We start from the raw sequence: 12,570 nt of genomic DNA on the forward strand, positions 1-12,570 counted from the left end.
TGACACATGCAAGAAAACACACATAGAAAACTGACAGGCAAGTATGCTCCCAGCCCACAGAGCCGAGCAGGTGAATGGCTTGTATAATAATGGCATTGCATTATGTTGCGTTATAACATATATAACTCTATGGGCTCTTTCACACTACAGGCAGCGGTAAAAGGCTAAAATGCTGCGTTTTGGCTGCAGGCGTTTTCAAGGCGTTTTAACGCCAACACATTACTATCAATTGTAAAGAGAAACGCTGCGGTCAGCCCTAAAAAAGCTCCTGGGAGAGTTGAAATGCAACGGTCAGCCCTAAAAAAAAACCAAAAAAAAAAACCGCACCACTCCAAAACGCAACGTTAAGTGTGAAAGGTAAAATGATAGACTTTCATTTTACCTTGGAAAACGCCAACTTTGGCCGTGGCGTTAAAATGCAGAAAATTCCCTCTAGTGTTAAAGGGGCCTACCAAAAACATTTGCAGCGGCATGCTATGCAACGCAGGCAAAGAAGCAACTGACCAGTGTGCATGTTCCTGTACTAACACTGTGCACAGCAATGCATGCAACGCTCTGCACGTTCTGCGTGGTTACAACTGAATCTGTTGTATTGCAGCAAAACAGATGTGGTGTGAACTGTACATAGACTGAATAGCACAGCATTAGTGCAAACACAATAGGCATTCAAGAAAGCTGATTGTAAATGTACTGATATTCTACTATTACCTACTGATATTTTACTGATATTCTACTACTAAAGTGTAAAGAAGAAGAATTAAAAAATATATTCGTATTAAATACCGATATTTTACTATAACTAAACCTTACCCTACTCTACCTCCCCCTGACGCCTAACCCTAACCGCACAGCCCCCCTCCTGAAACATCCATTACCTTTCCCCTCACATTAACACCCTACCTGATGCCTAACCCATAGCACCACACACACACACACACACACACACACACACACACACACACACACACACACACACACACACACACACACACACACACACACACACACACACACACACACACACACACACACACACCCCCCATTCCCCCCACACACAAACACCCTACCTGGCAGCTAGACCTAACCTCCACCCCCGCACAAACACCCTACCTGCAGCCTAAATCCCATTCCCCGTGTGCGAGAGGAATGGGTTCGGGAGACGGCGCCAAAGTTACTCCGTGCGCTGCTATAGCCGTAATTCATTTTACGCTCTATGGTGGCGCCGGCTGCGTCTAAGTCTCCTGCGCTGGAATAGCAGTGTTCGCCATCCCCCGCCCAAAATAAAAAAAATAATTTTCCTGGCGCTGCCATAGGCACCCATTGAACTCACGGCACTGAACAACATCAATATCGGTATTTCAATGGGCGCCAATGGTTTTGCCCACATCTCCGCCTGTAGCGGGTGCCCAAATTGCCCGCTTCCAGCATGGGTGTGCACTAAACACGTTAGGAATAGAGCACGTCAATGAACAGAGAATATTGTAAGAAAAGTCTGACAGTGAAGACCTACATTATATTACAGGACCAATGGGTAAGGGAGGGTCCTGAAAGGTCAACAGGATTTCCTCCTGACCACTAAGCTGCTTCCTCCTGACAATCGGCAACGGTAGTTTAGCTTTAGAACATATTTTGTCATGCAATTTTCAGAGTAGCCGTTCAATTATGTGCTTTATTGTCCCGTGCTCACCTTATACTGCCCGGGGTTTATTTCAGTCTCCATAAAGACTTATCAGCACTGCATATACACCTTCACCTACATTACTAACCACAAGACACCACAATATGCAGAGTGCAGGAATGCTGTTCAATTCATCTGCACAATGCTACTCTATCACCACAGGCAGCACCTTTAAAACGTTTCTTTTCAGTAATGAAACCTACTAGCACCTCTTGAACATATATAACATTGTGTAACTGCCACCAAATTCATAACTAAAGCATGTTGTAGTGAACCAGTCCTGCTTGTGAGTGCTCTACTACACATCTAGATGTAAACAAACACAGCGCCCTCTGGTGGAAAGAATCTGTGGAGGTCACTGTCTGCATATTATAAGCTGACATCTGTTATTGCTCCTGCTATTGATATGCAAGATCCAGTGAGTACTCAGGCAGACACCAGGCTCTGAGGAAACTCCACGTGGGAGGAGGCTGCTTAACCACTTCAGCACCACACCTAAACTGCCAATTCACATTGTTTACAGTCAGTTGCTATTACCGGTTTTTCAATTACAGGTTTGTTTGTTTTCTGTTTTCTTGATTGAAGTTACAGACATGCCACTTTTTGATTTACTTAACCACTTGAGGACCTAGGGCTTTCTACCCCTTAAGGACCGGCCACTTTTTTTCCATTCAGACCACTGCAGCTTTCACGGTTTATTGCTCGCTCATACAACCTACCACCTAAATGAATTTTGGCTCCTTTTCTTGTCACTAATAAAGCTTTCTTTTGATGCTATTTGATTGCTCCTGCGATTTTTACTTTTTATTATATTCATCAAAAAAGACATGAATTTTGGCAAAAAAATGATTTTTTTAACTTTCTGTGCTGACATTTTTCAAATAAAGTAAAATTTCTGTATACATGCAGCGCGAAAAATGTGGACAAACATGTTTTTGATAAAAAAAAACCCATTCAGTGTATATTTATTGGTTTGGGTAAAAGTTATAGCGTTTACAAACTATGGTGCCAAAAGTGAATTTTCCCATTTTCAAGCATCTCTGACTTTTCTGACCCCCTGTCATGTTTCATGAGGGGCTAGAATTCCAGGATAGTATAAATACCCCCCAAATGACCCCATTTTGGAAAGAAGACATCCCAAAGTATTCACTGAGAGGCATAGTGAGTTCATAGAAGATATTATTTTTTGTCACAAGTAAGCGGAAAATGACACTTTGTGAGAAAAAAAAAAAAAAAAAAAAAGTTTCCATTTCTTCTAACTTGCGACAAAAAAAAATGAAATCTGCCACGGACTCACCATGCCCCTCTCTGAATACCTTGAAGGGTCTACTTTCCAAAATGGGATCATTTGTGGGGTGTGTTTACTGTCCTGACATTTTGGGGGGTGCTAAATTGTAAGCACCCCTGTAAAGCCTAAAGGTGCTCATTGGACTTTGGACCCCTTAGCGCAGTTAGGCTGCAAAAAAGTGCCACACATGTGGTATTGCCGTACTCAGGAGAAGTAGTATAATGTGTTTTGGGGTGTATTTTTACACATACCCATGCTGGGTGGGAGAAATATCTCTGTAAATGACAATTTGTTAATTTTTTTTACACACAATTGTCCATTTACAGAGATATTTCTCCCACTCAGCATGGGTATGTGTAAAAATACACCACAAAACACATTATACTACTTCTCCTGAGTACGGCGATACCACATGTGTGGCACTTTTTTGCACCCTAACTGCGCTAAAGGGTCCAAAGTCCAATGAGTACCTTTAGGATTTCACAGGTCATTTTGAGAAATTTCGTTTCAAGACTACTCCTCACGGTTTAGGGCCCCTAAAATGCCAGGGCAGTATAGGAACCCCACAAATGACCCCATTTTAGAAAGAAGACACCCCAAGGTATTCCGTTAGTAGTATGGCGAGTTCATAGAAGATTTTATTTTTTGTCACAAGTTAGCGGAAAATGACACTTTGTGAAAAAACACAATTAAAATCAATTTCCGCTAACTTTTGACAAAAAATAAAATCTTCTATGAACTCACCATACTCCTAACGGAATACCTTGGGGTGTCTTCTTTCTAAAATGGGGTCATTTGTGGGGTTCCTATACTGCCCTGGCATTTTAGGGGCCCTAAACCGTGAGGAGTAGTCTTGAAACGAAATTTCTCAAAATGACCTGTGAAATCCTAAAGGTACTCATTGGACTTTGGGCCCTTTAGCGCAGTTAGGGTGCAAAAAAGTGCCACACATGTGGTATCGCCATACTCAGGAGAAGTAGTACAATGTGTTTTGGGGTGTATTTTTACACATACCCATGCTGGGTGGGAGAAATACCTCTGTAAATGGACAATTGTGTGTAAAAAAATCAAAAGATTGTCATTTACAGAGGTATTTCTCCCACCCAGCATGGGTATGTGTAAAAATACACCCCAAAACACATTGTACTACTTCTCCCGAGTACGGCGATACCACATGTGTGGCACTTTTTTGCACCCTAACTGCACTAAGGGGCCCAAAGTCCAATGAGTACCTTTAGGATTTCACAGGTCATTTTTGTTTCAAGACTACTCCTCACGGTTTAGGGCCCCTAAAATGCCAGGGCAGTATAGGAACCCCACTAATGACCCCATTTTAGAAAGAAGACACCCCAAGGTATTCCGTTAGGAGTATGGTGAGTTCATAGAAGTTTTTATTTTTTTGTCACAAGTTTGTGAAAAAAAACTATTAAAATCAATTTCCGCTAACTTGTGACAAAAAAATAAAAACTTCTATGAACTCACCATACTCCGTACGGAATACCTTTGGGTGTCTTCTTTCTAGAATGGGGTCATTTGTGGGGTTCCTATACTGCCCTGGCATTTTAGGGGCCCTAAACCGTGAGGAGTAGTCTTGAAACCAAATGTCGCAAAATGACCTGTGAAATCCTAAAGGTACTCATTGGACTTTGGGCCCCTTAGCGTACTTAGGGTGTAAAAAAGTGCCACACATGTGGTACCGCTGTACTCAGGAGAAGTAGTATAATGCGTTTTGGGGTGTATTTTTACACATACCCATGCTAAGTGGGAGAAATATCTCTGTAAATGACAATTGTTTGATTTTTTTACACACAATTGTCCATTTACATAGAAATTTCTCCCACCCAGCATGGGTATGTGTAAAAATACACCCCAAAACACATTATACTACTTTTCCTGAGTACGGCGGTACCACATGTGTGACACTTTTTTGCAGCCTAGGTGCACTAAGGGGCCCAACGTCCTATTCACAGGTCATTTTGAAGCATTTGTTTTCTAGACTACTCCTCGCGGTTTAGGGCCCCTAAAATGCCAGGGCAGTATAGGAACCCCACAAGTGACCCCATTTTAGAAAGAAGACACCCCAAGGTATTCCGTTAGGTGTATGGCGAGTTCATAGAAGATTTTATTTTTTGTCACAAGTTAGTGAAAAATGACAGTTTGTGAAAAAAAACCAATAAAAATTAATTTCCGCTAACTTTTGACAAAAAATTAAATCTTCTATGAACTCGTCATACACCTAACATAATACCTTGGGGTGTCTTTTTTTTCTAAAATGGGGTCACTTGTGGGGTTCCTATACCGCCCTGGCATTTTACAGGCCCAAAACCGTGAGTAGTCTGGAAACCAAATGTCTCAAAATGACTGTTCAGGGGTATAAGCATCTGCAAATTTTGATGACAGGTGGTCTATGAGGGGGCGAATTTTGTGGAACCGGTCATAAGCAGGGTGGCCTTTTAGATGACAGGTTGTATTGGGCCTGATCTGATGGATAGGAGTGCTAGGGGGGTGACAGGAGGTGATTTATGGGTGTCTCAGGGGGTGGTTAGAGGGGAAAATAGATGCAATCCATGCACTGGGGAGGTGATCGGAAGGGGGTCTGAGGGTTTGGCCGAGTGATCAGGAGCCCACACGGGGCAAATTGGGGCCTGATCTGATGGGTAGGTGTGCTAGGGGGTGACAGGAGGTGATTGATGGGTGTCTCAAGGTGTGATTAGAGGGGGGAATGGATGCAAGCAATGCACTGGCGAGGTGATCAGGGCTGGGGTCTGAGGGCATTCTGAGGGTGTGGGCGGGTGATTGAGTGCCCTAGGGGCAGATAGGGGTCTAATCTGATAGGTAGCAGTGACAGGGGGTGATTGATGGGTAATTAGTGGGTGTTTAGGGTAGAGAATAGATGGAAACACTGCGCTTGGGTGGTGATCTGATGTCGGATCTGCGGGCGATCTATTGGTGTGGGTGGGTGATCAGTTTGCCCGCAAGGGGCAGGTTAGGGGCTGATTGATGGGTGGCAGTGACAGCGGGTGATTGATGGGTGGCAGTAACAGGGGGTGATTGATGGGTGGCAGTGACAGGGGGTGATTGATGGGTGATTGATAGGTGATTGACAGGTAATCAGTGGGTTATTACAGGGGAGAACAGATGTAAATATTGCACTGGCGAATTGATAAGGGGGGGTCTGAGGGCAATCTGAGCGTGTAGGCGGTCGATTGGGTGCCCGCAAGGGGCAGATTAGGGTCTGATCTGATAGGTAACAGTGACAGGTGGTGATAGGGAGTGATTGATGGGTGATTGATGGGTAATTAGTGGGTGTTTAGAGGAGAGAATAGATGGAAACACTGCGCTTGGGTGGTGATCTGATGTCGGATCTGCGGGCGATCTATTGGTGTGGGTGGGTGATCAGATTGCCCGCAAGGGGCAGGTTAGGGGCTGATTGTTGGGTGGCAGTGACAGGGGGTGATTGATGGGTGATAGGTGATTGGCAGGTGATTGACAGGTGATCAGTGGGTTATTACAGGGAAGGACAGATGTAATTAATGCACTGGCGAATTGATAAGGGGGGGTCTGAGGGCAATCTGAGCGTGTGGGCGGGTGATTGGGTGCCCGCAAGGGGCAGATTAGGGTCTGATCTGATAGGTAACAGTGACAGGTGGTGATAGGGGGTGATTGATGGGTAATTAGTGGGTGTTTAGAGAAGATAACAGATGTAAACGATACATTTGGGAGGTAATCTGACGGCGGGTTTGCGGGCGATCTAATGGTGTGGGTGGGTGATCAGATTGCCCGCAAGGGGCAGGTTAGGGGCTGATTGATGGGTGGCAGTGACAGGGGGTGACAGGGGGTGATTGATGGGTGATAGGTGATTGGCAGGTGATTGACAGGTGATCAGTGGGTTATTACAGGGAAGAACAGATGTAATTAATGCACTGGTGAATTGATAAGGGGGGGTCAGAGGGCAATCTGAGCGTGTGGGCGGGTGATTGGGTGCCCGCAAGGGGCAGATTAGGGTCTGATCTGATAGGTAAAAGTGACAAGTGGTGATAGGGGGTGATTGATGGGTGATTGATGGGTAATTAGTGGGTGTTTAGAGGAGAGAATAGATGTAAACAATGGATTTGGGAGGTGATCTGATGTCGGATCTGTGGGCGATCTATTGGTGTGGGGGGGTGATCAGATTGCCCGCAAGGGGCAGGTTAGGGGCTGATTGATGGGTGGCAGTGACAGGGGGTGATTGACGGGTGATTGACGGGTGATTGACGGGTGATTGACAGGTGATTGACAGGTGATTGACAGGTGATCAGGGGGATAGATGCATACAGTAAACAGGGGGGGGTGGTCTGGGGGGGGGGGTCTGGGGAGAATCTGAGGGGTGGGGGGTGATCAGGAGGGGGCAGGGAGCAGGGGGGGGGGGATAAAAAAAAAAATAGCGTTGACAGATAGTGACAGGGAGTGATTGATGGGTGATTAGGGGGGTGATTGGGTGCAAACAGGGGTCTGGGGGGTGGGCAGGGGGGGGTCTGATGGGTGCTGTGGGCGATCTGGGGCAGGGGGGGGAGAAATCAGTGTGCTTGGGTGCAGACTAGGGTGGCTGCAGCCTGCCCTGGTGGTCCCTCGGACACTGGGACCACCAGGGCAGGAGGCAGCCTGTATAATACACTTTGTAAACATTACAAAGTGTATTATACACTTTGTATGCGGCGATCGCGGGGTTAACATCCCGCCGGCGCTTCCGTATAGCCGGCGGGATGTTGCGGCGAGCGAGCGGTGACAGGCGCCGGCGGAGGATCGCGTCACGGATGACGCGATCGCTCCGCCCATGCCCTTAAATGGACCGCCGCCTCTGTGGGTGAGGCCGTCCTGCAGGGCTCCACTTCCCCGCCGCCCCTGTGTAGTGGGCGGTCGGGAAGTGGTTAATTTATGCGCATTATTCTGGGAAAGTGGAGAAGGAAAAAAAGAAAAAGTGACATGAGCGGTGCTCTTTACTATCTCCTGCAGACGTCTGTGAGCAGTCACACATTTCCCAGTAAGAACGCTTATTAGGGCTCATTCACATCGAGGGCGTTTTGCTTTTTTTAAGCGCTGGCGATTTTCAAAATCCCCTGTGCAAGGATTCCCTATCAGGGAGTTCACATCTGAGCGGTTCGTTTCCGATCCACTGCCTGTACCATTTTCTGAGCGTTCTTGCTCAATGCAAGGTATAGGGAAAATCGCAAAGCGATTGAAAAAGCACTTTGTATAGTGATTTCCCCTGCGCTTTTAAGAATAAATATGTTGAATTTATTATTTTCCGGGTCAAAGAGTTCACTTCCTGACTTGCGTCAGGAAGTGAAAAAACTAAATCGCTCTGCAAAAGCACTTTATACAAAACCACAGCGCGCAGCTAAGCACCAGGAGGAGAAAAAAAAACGCCCTCAAAAATTTAAAATCGCTGCAGTCAGCGATTTCAGATGTTAACAAAGCCTCAGGCTATGTTCACAGTGGTGCATTGTGGTGCAGTGTGATAGACGCTTTCTAATGCGGCTTACCGCACTGCAGGGGCATAGCAATAGGGGTTGCAGAGGTTGCGACTGCATCGAGGCCTTTGGGCCAGAGGGGTCCCTAAGGGCCCTACCTCAACCACCGTATTAGCTCTCTATTGGTCCTGTGCTCATAATAATCACTCCTATAGATACTTTGAATAGTGGCAATTATTAACAAGCTGTTCCCCTTCTTGCACCTCTGACACTGTAGTTGCCATTGGCAGGTTTTGGTGCGCCGTATCAATTGTTATATATAGAGTGCTTGGGGGCCCCATTGTAAAACTTGCATCGGGGCCCACAGCTCCTTAGCTACGCCACTGCCTCACTGTAATGTCCTTGCGGCTTCTCAATGCACTGCATGCTGGGAAATGGATCACAGCCATGTACACAACGACGAGCATCCTCCGATCCATCGTCCCGCCACAGAGTACACGACACGACAGCATAAGATGGGCGCGAATGACCGTTCAAGAGATGGAGGTATTTTGCATGGGAGTCGTCGGGGGTCCGACCTGCCGCGTCAGTCGTCATCGCTGTGCTTTGCCAAATGTTCGCATAATTGTGTGCTTGTACTGGAGATGAAATGAATATAATTTTTACTTACATGGGGCTTCCTCCAGCTCCCTATAGTCCATCAGCACCCTCGATGTCCCTGGCTGATCCGCTGTGCTCCTGTGAAGTGCTGGTGCACAATCCAGCTGGCTGACAGGCCAGTGCACATGTGCTGTCCCAGGCCACGCGTCTCCTACATCGCACACCTGTGGCCAGGAGCATTCTGCACAAGCACAGCTACTGTCTTAATGGAGTGAGCATGTGCAGAACCCTCCCAGGTACGGGAGTGCGATCGGGGCACATGTGGCCAGGACCACAGTAGTCCGACTGTGAAAGTACAGAATTGCAGACTTTACGGTGCTGACACAACCAAGGGGACTGGGAGGACAGTGAGGGAGCTGACAGACTAAAGGGGGCTGGAGGAAGCACCAGGTAAAGAAAAATAATTTTCTCCTACTCATCTCAGGTACACTTTAAAGGATACCTGAGGTGACATGATGAGATAGACATGGGGATGTACAGTGCCTAGCACACAAATACCTATGCTGTGTTCCTTTTTTTCTTTCTCTGCCTGAAAGAAAAAGAGTTAATCAGGTATGCAAGAAGTTTTAAATCAGGATGATACCATTTATTGGCTAACTACAAATGAATAAGAATAAACAAGCTTTCGGTCTTGCAGCCTTCGTCTGGCTTATATCCTGCTAGTTTGCAAGCTGGTGGTACAGACAGCTTATATACATGCAACATCAAAAGGGAAAACAGATATTTTTTTCAAGCATAAATACGTCATTAAGATGCCTTAATACAAACAGACCATCTAAATGGGGTAAGATAAGGATCCTTGTTTACTCCATTGCTCACAGACCTGGTATTAGGATTGACCCAGAGGTATCGTAAATTCTTAGTTCACAAGTTCAGCAATGACGTATTTATGCTTGAAAAAAATATCTGTTTTCCCTTTTGATGTTGCATGTATATAAGCTGTCTGTACCACCAGCTTGCAAACTAACAGGATGTAAACCTGACGAAGGCTGCAAGGCCGAAAGCTTGTTTATTCTTATTCATTTGTAGTTAGCCAATAAATGGTATCATCCTGATTTAAAACTTCTTGCTTTTACTGATGGCTAACACGGTACAAAACCCTACTGCTACTACTTAATCAGGTATATAAGTGGCAGTTCCTTTCTGAGTCGGGACTGGGTATTAAACACTTTCCTAGTAGAAAATGGCTTCTGAGAGCAGGGAAGAGATAAAAAGGGTCAATAGTTCATGCATTTTTAGCTCTGGCATACATCAATGAATGTGTCATTGAGCAAAAACAATAAAAACAGTTAAAACTTAAAGAGTAGATTTAAATATAAAACAAAACTGTAATACCTTAAAAAGCAATTTTTAGGAAAAGAAGGATGGATACAATGGTTTATTTCATTCGTGGTTTTTCACCTCGGGTGTCCTTTAAGTCCGACCTGCTTGGATATTCTGTTGTACTGGTCCATTCCCCAGATTAGGTAGCATTGCCATTTATTTGCCAATAACCTTCACTCCGGTTTACTTTAAAGTGGATCCGAGATAAAACTTTTACTCATTGCATAATTGTGTTCCTTTCATATAGTTTATAGCGCATTCCTCAAGCCAAATACTTTTTTGTTTTAATACTCCAATTCCCTATAAAGCTAAACAAGCCTCGCCCACAGCTCCTTTTGTGTCTTGGCACTGTAGCAAGGGCTTATGGGAGCTCAGTCCGGGCAGGAGGAGGAGGTGTTACTAGCCATTGATTTCAGAGGCAGAGGGGAGGAGGAGAGGGGACTGAATTTACACACAGGCAAGCTGATAGCATCTCCAGTCCTGAGCCTGTGACAATGTGACAAACAGAACATGGCTTCTGTCATTGTATCATAGGAATAAATAATCATAAACCTTTGAAGCTGTTTGCAGCTAGATTTGCTGTGTAAACTATCTAAACTTTAAATAAGATATATAGACAAGTTACTTGTTATAGTAAGATTTTCATCTCTGATCCGTTTTAAGCCTGGCTTCAGGAGCATAAAGAGATCATTTGTTTATTCAGTAGTGAAGCACAGCTGCTCACTTAAAGCTGAATTATTGCAAATACCTTCTTTTTTAAGAATGCAAATTACAGCGAGCATTGATTCTTTAAGTAGGAGGGCTTTTCGGCCTCTTTTAGTCCCCTATACTTTCCTAATGCTTTGGGGTCACCATGAGAAGCGTGGGTATTCTAAAGTTCCACTTTAATACAAGTTCTATCAAATGCGTGAAAAAAAAATAAAAATAAATTGGAGGCCGAACTTTACTTTTATGGCCAGTAATCACCAAATTCAGCAATGTGAACTTATCATGAAAAAAAAACCTTCAAAAAGCAGAACTTTGCCAAGATGGTAAAAGTGCTCATCTTTCTATTCATTTTAGCAAAGGCCTTTTTTCAGACCCTAATCTGTAATTTTCTTTTAGACCCAGAATGATGACACATTAAAGCAGACCTGAACTCACAACTTCCTCTCTACGCTAAAAGATACGCAACAGCATCATAACCTGTAAAGAAAAGCATTTCTTTCTAAGGGCTGGTGCACACCAAAACCCACTAGCAGGGGCTGGATGGTGTAATGGTTAAGGGCTCTGCCTCTGACACAGGAGACCTGGGTTCAAATCGCAGCCCTGCCTGTTCAGTAAGCCAGCACATATTCAGTAAGGAGTTTCCTGGGCAAGTCTCCCTAACACTGCTACTGCCTATAGAGCGCATCCTAGTGGCTGCAGCTCTGGTGCTTTGAGTCCGCCAGGAGAAAAGCGAGATATAAATGTGTTTGTTACAGTGATGCTGTTACTGAACAGCTTCTGTAACAAAAACGCCTGCAAAACCGCTCTGAACTGCCGTTTTTCAGAGCGGTTTGCGTTTTTCTGTACTTTACATTGGAGGCAGGAACGTCTCCGCAATCCAAAAAATGCCTCACCCCGGGAGTATGCTTTTTTGCAAAACGCCTCCCGCTCTAGTGTGAACCACCCCATTGAGATACATTGACCAAGTGCGGCTGCAAAAACGCCAAAAAAGGCCGCTCGGTGTGCACCAGCCCTGACAGCTGATACTAACCCTGCACTAAATCTGCACTTGCATTTTCTACTTCCTGCTTTTATGGAAGTAGACATATTGTTAACATCCTGTGCTTTCAAATGAACTTATCTGCCATGACAGTCAGGTGACACAAGGGAGAGCTCAAATTACAACAAGTCTAAACTCTCTAAATACATACAGGGTGCATTTCTCTAGGCTTTCCTTCTGTCCTGTGCAAAAATTCAGGTCCACTTAAACCACAGACAGAGCACTAGGATTAATGCTATTAAAGGACCTCGGTTGCGAAAATCTTAAAAATTAAAATACATGTAAACAAAAACAAATAAGAAGTACATTTCTTTCAGAGTAAAATGAGCCATACGTTACTTGTCACTTACAGTAAGTAGTAGAAATCTGACATTACTGACAGATTTTGGGCTAAACCATGTTTTCATGGGGGGTTCTCAGAGTT

General features: G+C 44.8%; 1 long non-coding RNA gene across 1 annotated transcript in view; it reads right to left on the reverse strand.

Moving 5' to 3' along the window:
• Window positions 1–12,570, reverse strand: part of LOC137540729 (uncharacterized) — a 136,839-nt gene that overhangs the window by 51,970 nt on the left and 72,299 nt on the right. The gene's annotated exons all lie outside the window — the stretch shown is intronic.

This window comes from Hyperolius riggenbachi, chromosome 12 (assembly GCF_040937935.1).
Source record: "Hyperolius riggenbachi isolate aHypRig1 chromosome 12, aHypRig1.pri, whole genome shotgun sequence".
In the NCBI taxonomy this organism is placed as follows: Eukaryota; Metazoa; Chordata; class Amphibia; order Anura; family Hyperoliidae; genus Hyperolius; species Hyperolius riggenbachi.